At 39.8% G+C, this 7,887-nt stretch overlaps 1 non-coding gene across 1 annotated transcript; it reads left to right on the forward strand.

Annotated features, from left to right (window-relative positions):
• Positions 1–4,406: 4,406 nt before the first annotated feature.
• On the forward strand, positions 4,407–4,478 carry TRNAA-CGC (transfer RNA alanine (anticodon CGC)). The gene has a single exon. It is a non-coding gene; the product is annotated as a tRNA-Ala (tRNA).
• Positions 4,479–7,887: the final 3,409 nt, after the last annotated feature.

Here is a 7,887-nt window from a genome sequence, read left to right on the forward strand (position 1 = left end):
ATTGGTAGAATTTACCATTCCTTACGCTGTATTTCACACAGCGTGAAGGAATGGTAAATTCTATCAATCTTCAGAAATACAGCGTGAAGGAATGGTAAATTCTATCAATCTTCAGAAATACAGCGTGAAGGAATGGTAAATGCTACCAATCTTCAAGTCGATTCTGCCAGAGGAATGGCTACCTGTACCAGTATATAGTAACGTTTACCTTACTTTTGGCAGAATTGACTCTGAATTGACGCTGTGTGAAATACAGCGTGAGGAATGGTAAATTCTACCAATCTTTTTTTTCAATGCATGGACCTACCAGCTGAAGTCTAGCTTTTGCGTAATATTTATAGGGTTGAAAGGAGTCAGAAAAAAAGAAAAAATCGACCCTGATGGAAAAATTTGATCGAAAGTAACGATTTAGAGACTGTAGATAGTCAGTCGCACAGCTCGGTTCATGTAACTGTATTCTTCATTGCAATTAAACCTTTTCTGCAGTTTGGTTTAATTGCGGTTACGCATGGAGGTTGCGCAATTGCGCATATGCCTATGTCGCCTCCAGTTCATGAGGTAGACCAGAGAGCATTTCTGTTCAATGGTTTGTATCATGTCATCTACAAATACCTCGAGGTCAAAATTAGTGTAATCCTCAACCTGACGATTTTGATGCTAGTTCTACTTTCCTGATCAAGTATCTGTGATTGACGGAAAGTGATAGAAAATATTGATTCACTCCATAATTTAGTTTCAAGGGTTGTTTACACGAAACGAATCATTACGGACCCCATTGGCACCACGTCCTGTGGCGCAACCCACTTAAATTAAGATCCAGGAATACTATTTACTGTATTTCCCGTGCGTTTTACACCGCACAGTATCGGCCCCATTAGCCGATCGTGTTCTGTTTCAACATCGCGTGATGCAATTCTGCTCATCAGTTTTGCATTTCCGTTAGCCATCGATCAGCGTCTTGTTACAGGAGGGTATCACGGTCGTTTTTGTTGATTACGTTCCACCTCTGTGGTCAGTTTACTTTGATTGGATCGTGATTTCGCAGCGCGGCCGGTGGCATGGCGGTGGCTCTCCTGGAAATCTCTTTCCTCGACCATCGCTAACGGTCGGGTCCGTTTGTTTACCTCATACCGTGTAACTCAAAGCTCCGGCCCATCTCTGACCGTGCGGTTATCATGGGCCGAAGTATGGAGCATGCGCTGCGTTTTCGGGTCTGCCAGTGCCAGTGATGTTTTCTGCGTGTACACTACGGAAAGCACTGCCTCCGAAAATAATTTGGGAGTGAGTTAATTTTACAACGCTCTTATCACCAATCCCAACACTTGAATGGAAGGAGAGTACTAGCATCAAAGTCGTCAGCTTGAAGAGGCCTTCGAAGCTAAATTGGTAGACAACATGAGACAAACCCTTAGATAGATAACTATAGCTGCACTGACGATGGTTTCTGGCCTACCTCGAAAATTGAAGGCGACATGGCTGTCTGCGCAACCTCCATGCTAAACCAAGACAAATACTAGACTAAACTGAACTGCAGGAAAGTTCAGTTGCAATATGTCGAATGCGATAGCGTAAACCGCACTGTGAGACTAGAACACCGTCTTGAAGTCCAACTGATCGGAATGTTTTCCCAGTAGGTACATAATGGTTGAAAAGTATTTGCTTCTGACTTACCCCTCACTCTCAACCCTCTAAAAAATATCAAAATTCAAAGATTCCACCTGAAAATTCTGTAAATATGGCCTTCATAGGTGCTTCACAAAACTCACGTCCTTCTTTAAATTTGTCGACGTTCTGTGACGTTTTTCATAAGTCGCGTGTTTACATTTGATATGCCATTAAATATGCATTATGATGATTGCACGATGACGAAAAAACTTTTTCATTCGTATTTTCTTTGTTGGTCACGCGAGTGACAATGACCTACTTGTTGGACAGACGGAATTGCAATGTACAAAGGGAGTTGACTCACATTCACTTGAATGTGTTTGAGGTTTGATTGCTCTGTGTGACTCAATTGGAAGGGTGAAATCAAAGTATCCGTTTCCGCTAATTCGTTTCACTTAGTTTTATATTGTACATTGCAGTTCAGTCAGAAAAGTTCATTATATATAACGAAACTGAAACAGAATCCATCCTTAAAACAGATAGGCCCCTATTCAATAGCCACTCGATAACATTGTTTAAAACAATTTTTATGTGGTGAGACAAAATACTCTTTGATTTTTAAAAAAAAATGTTCTTTCGTTTTAATTGTTTTGTTCCATTAAATAAAGAATTTTTTCCTCATTCAAATGGGTTCCTTCTTAGTTTTGCTATCGATTATATTCCTTTGAATCGAAAATACCCTCATTTGAATAAAGAAAAACATTACTTCGCACAAAAAATTCCTTAGAATGAAAGAGAATTGAGGGGCTTAGAGGACAAGGCGCATAGGTACAACTTTTGAAAATATTGAGATATTCGTGAACTCAACTAAAACTAGTTTGAATAAATATTCTGTGAAAAATTCACGACTAGTATCCAATTTGAAAGCATCAGAAAGTGAGTTTAAACTTCATTTCCACCATAAGGCTCCATGTAAGTTTGAAACTTTGGACACTAATTTCACGAAATAGCAAAAACTGCCTTCATGCGCCTTTTCCTGCAAGCCCCCCAATGGTGTTTCAATTTCAAATAAATTTTGTACCCTTTTTTTCAGTGAGGCCTAATCGAGATAGATCTTTCCCGTTGAATGCTGGCCGATTATACCTTCAACTAACAAATGAAAAAAAGTCAAAGTACTCCAGACAACTTTTACTCTTACTCCAGTCTTCCTCATGGCATTTTCACCGTCAAAAGGTCCCGAGAAGCGGTTTTTCACCCGAAGCTTTTTTCGCCGGCCACTTTCTACTCCTCGAACAAGCGTACTTCCAGATACTAAAAAAAAAAATTCGAAGCGTGTAGCAGGCTAAGTGCCATGTAGTCTGCCCGTAGTGACAAGGTGGCTGACAAGTATTCATTGCCTCTCATCAGCGTAGCTCAGTAATGATATCCGACGGTAAACTGGTTTACTCTTCGAGCCATCTCGGTTACGCAACCACCCGCGTTGAGTGACGAATTTATTGTGAGCTTTCCAGTTTGAGTATGAGCCAGTGTGAGCTATGAACCCTGGAGCGGATGAAAGGGGGAAGTCAGTGCGTAAGTATAGTATCAAACTCGTCTACATGTCCGCCTAGCCGGTGCTGGCGTCTCGTCATTTCGACGTTAATTTTTTCGACGCGACATGATTCGAGAAGGCGGAGTGTGTACAGCGTCCATGGCTGTTGCCCCTGGCACATGACAGGGACACTCCAGACTTCGGGACTCGCCGGGGAAAAATATTGCATCCATTTTAACTAGACGTAGACGGCTGTTGCACTGAAGTGACGTTAAGCGCTTGCATGCAGGGGACGCACTGACGTTTTTTGTGACGAAAGAGCACTTTAAATGCTATAAAATCTCCACTCGGAAATTAAGCATTTATGAAGAGACTGTCATTTTTGACTGAGGATTTTACTGATTTCTCTCAAAGACGGGGCCTGAATGATCAATTTTCAAAAAAAATTTAAAAATAAAATTTAAAAAGCCACTCAATTTTGATTCTTCTGAAATTTTTGGATTGAGATGCACTTCACATCTACCATCAAATAGGAATAATCCACGAAGCTTGATACTGTGGAGTGTTGACTGTGTTGAGGATTTTAGTTCCCATTTTACAACTCAACTTTAACTAAAATCACGTCTCTTAATAATATTCGATCGATCACTGAGGTCATATTTCCAGTTGACGGTTAAAAATATTAGGTACCTAGCTTCCCTCAGAAAACAATTAACAGGGACGTTATTTTTAAAACAACGCAACACAACACTTGTGTTCTAGCGGAAAAAGAGTATACAACGATATTCAGCTCGATAAGTTTTCTCCTTTTTTACGATGCAAGGAACCTAAGAAGTATCACTGGAGAATTACATCATATAAAAAAAAAAATTAAAAAAATATATAAAAAAAAAGAAAAAACGTTTCGGTCAGCCCTTAAAAAAAATTCCTTATGGGTAATCACATACGCCAGTCCAAGACTATACCGCTATATTTTGTTTCCAAATATATATAGATCATAGACAGATGGAATGAATGAAATTCGCGGAGCGAAAACTAACAATGGTGAATAAGCGGGGGAAAAATGCAAACGAGGATAGTACGAGTTCATTCACTATCATTCATTCATCGCAAGAGAGCTTACGCGCCGCGGACACTCAACGATCGAGTAGTACGCGCGTTGATAACAAGGTCGCGGTTAGTGCATGACGCGAGTACTAGAGAGCGCTGCGATCGCTAGCTGTGCGCGGATGGTCTCAACAGCCGCGATTTCGGCCCCGACTCCCAACGTGGGGATGTAGCTCAGTGGTAGAGCGCTCGCTTCGCATGTGAGAGGCCCCGGGTTCAATCCCCGGCATCTCCATCCTAAATTTTAAATGAAATAGGAGAATGAAATCGATTCCATAGGTACGTTGCTGCTGCTTGAAGCGGTTCAAGGAGGACGAAATGCACACAAACGGCACATACGTGAAGAATAGTGGGCCACAATACTGCAACGAAAGACACTCTTTTTCTCTTTTTTTTTTTGGTCTCCTGTAATAAAGAAGATAAACGTTTTTTTATCATGAAATAATTCACTATCTAATTGTAAGTTTTATTCCCTAATATTTCATTTTGATCATGAATGATTAAAAATATTACCCGCGATGTTTATCCTATTTTCTATATTTCTTTATTTGCGTTTGTGTGATTTTGTTAGAGAATATAATTTTGATTACTATTTTTTTAATTTTTAAAACTATTCAACAGTCAATAATCTCTATTAGAATTACCTCCATAGGCGTGCGGCGCGGCGTTGGGAATGATATGGACGAAGATATGGTTCCAGTTGATGATACGGAAATCCTGCACGAGGACCTTCCCGACCAAACAGCTTATACCCATGTCAACGTTACTAAGACTGTGCATACATTCAACTGTTTAGTTGGTAAATAGATGTAAGCTTTGTTCTGAAATTTGCCTCGATTCTTTCTATTTTTCTAATTATTGTGGCAGAGAAATTTGTAATGAGAGTGATTTCAGACACTTGTAAAAAAAGGGAAAATTTGCGCCATCTTATCGACTTTGACATGGGTATAAGGTGTTCGGTCGGGAATTCCTCATATACGTTAAAAAACTTTAAAATGTATTATTCTTGGCTAGGAGAAAAATCCGCAGTTAAACTGGACTACATTTTGCAATTTGGAACTATAAATTCTGGCCCGGTTTAAAAACAACGTATGTGACATTAGTTTCCCTGTGCACATAAGTGTTTTTCAAGATGAGCCAGAATTTATAGTTCCAAAGTGCAAAATGCAGTCCAACTTATAAACGCAAGTCCTGTTACTTTTGTTCCTACCTTCCTTAAAGGTGCAATGCATTTTAATGCGTCTGTTGTAAGAAATGCAACCCATAAATAATGAATTTCAAGAGCTGAGAGTGTTAGGTCACAACGAAGCCAAGACAAATTAGCGGTAACTCGATCCGGAAACTAGTTGCTACAAACCATGCTGGTGAAATATCGGAGGAGGGAAGCAGCCTGCGGGTCGATTGTTGAATCGTTATCGATTGAACTCGATCGATAAATCCCTATCTTAGCAGTGCTTTTTATCGATCAAGGTCATTCGATAACGATTCAACAATCGAACCGCTGGCAGGATAGCTTTCTCCACCCATACTTCATGAATTTTGAACCTGAGGTTTTTATTTACATGGAGTCTTGTGAGCATGTTTTTCGCATAAAAGGCTCACTTAACAAAAACGAAATGCTCCATCGAAATTGTTGTTTCAAATTTCTTCGGGTCTTCAATTTCTCTTGAAAAAAACAGCCGTGTAAAATATTTGAAGCTTTCTCCACTTTTAAAAATCAAATCCTCGGTAACTTTAGTGAGATTTTCTCTGGACAGAGTCACCAAAATTCACTGAATGTTATATACAACAAACTACTCAAAATTTTCAAAAGTGGATGGAAGATCTGTCATCAATTTTAATGTAGACGTCTAAGTTCTTAATTTTTACTTATCAGGGATAATTTCCGTTTGCCGATCATAAGAACCGAAGATAAGGAAAAATTAAGAGGTCTTGAATTCCAGTTTCTCTCAAGAAACGCCCTGTTTCTTTTCTAGCAAAGATTGAATCCCTTGAGCTAAACTAAGGTGCGTGATACAACTATATCAACTTCTGAGCCGCTCAAATTGTATCCATCGAGTTGAAGGCGTACTTGACTTCCCAGGCTCGTTTCCAGAATTCGGGCGTTAGCGCGAGAGAAGTGCTAAATTATAATTTTTGCAACATCTCTCGAACTCAAAATCGAAATATTTTTCGGCAGAGAATTCTCCTGCGGAGAATCGAGTGAAAGATACTGGATGTTCGCTGCGATGGTTATAAAACCACGAAGAAAATACCTTCCGACCATCGAGCTAAACTAGAATGCGTGTTACGACTGTTTGCTTCTGAATTCCTACATTTTTCTATTAAACACAAATAAATTTCAATTAACTGGTGATTGGTAATATTGCCTGCGCAATACACACATTCTCGAGAACTCCATACATTAAAAAAGGAGAGAGTTGGGGGGAGAAAAAAAGAATACGAAAAAAAGCAAACAAGTCTCGAAAGAACCCAAAAAGCCGCAAATTCTCATGATTTTGTCATCCGTGGTGACAACAAAAAACACCAAGGACACAAGAAAACTCGCTGCATTATACATTACTCCGTCGCGAGAAATCAAGATCAAATCGGTTTAATTCCCGTCTCGGGAGTCATCAAAAATCATGGTGCGATGTGGTTAAGTACCACCGAGTTACTTCATTCGGATTCCACCGGGGAATTAACCCCGACGACAGCGGACAGAGCAGGGAATTAGCCGGACAGTTGCAAGGCAAAAAACTCTGCCTTCGATTCGCCATAAGCCCCGGATATCCCTTGAAACAGTGCGATCGAGGGCTCACGGTGAAATATGAGATAGGGGTTTTTTGCTCGATGATATCCGCTGGTGCGTGAACCATTCCGCACGGCTGCGCAAGCCGCCAACGAGACGCTACGGGCTACGCATGCACCGGAATTGGCTTCAGCGGACCGAGTCGGTCCGTTGCCAATTTCCACTCAAATTTTGATTTTAATACAGATTTTTGAAGCTAGGTATCTTGATTATTTGACTCGAAAAGGCTATTTCATCCGACAGTTACGTCTAGGACCTTTTAATTTTGTTCCGTAAAAATAAAAGGCATTTAGGCCAAGAAGAAGAAACAATAAAAAAATTGCCTCATCTAACTAACACTGATTTGTAGATTGATGCTCTGCTGATTGCCTGTAGACAAGGGATGACTTGAAGCACAACAAAAAATGTATTTCCTTTAAAATTTCACGAGGAGAACGAATCACACAATAGGAATTCTGAAAATCAAATCCAGAACAAGGTAAGTGTTTACAGTCAATATTGGTTCAATGGAAAAACTAAAAAAATATGTATTCACCTGATCGAAGTTACATTGGATTTGTGTTAGAAACATTTCTTTTTGTTCAGGAATTAAAATCCGAACTTCACGTAGAGTCAATTGTTTTCTACGTAAGATTTTGAAGAGAAAACATGTGCCGGTTTTCTCTAAATCAGTAGACGATAGACAAAGCTATAGACAAAGAAGACGATGGGAAAATGGAGTGATCCTATTGGTCGAAACAGTCTGTTTTAATAGACTAAAGCGTAAAATAATGGGCTAACAGCTATAGGATCCCACATGTGTTGCGGTTAGTTAGTCCATTGCTTACCTCCTTTCTCCATTATACAACCGCTC

Source organism: Bemisia tabaci, chromosome 5 (genome assembly GCF_918797505.1).
Source record: "Bemisia tabaci chromosome 5, PGI_BMITA_v3".
Classification (NCBI taxonomy): domain Eukaryota; kingdom Metazoa; phylum Arthropoda; class Insecta; order Hemiptera; family Aleyrodidae; genus Bemisia; species Bemisia tabaci.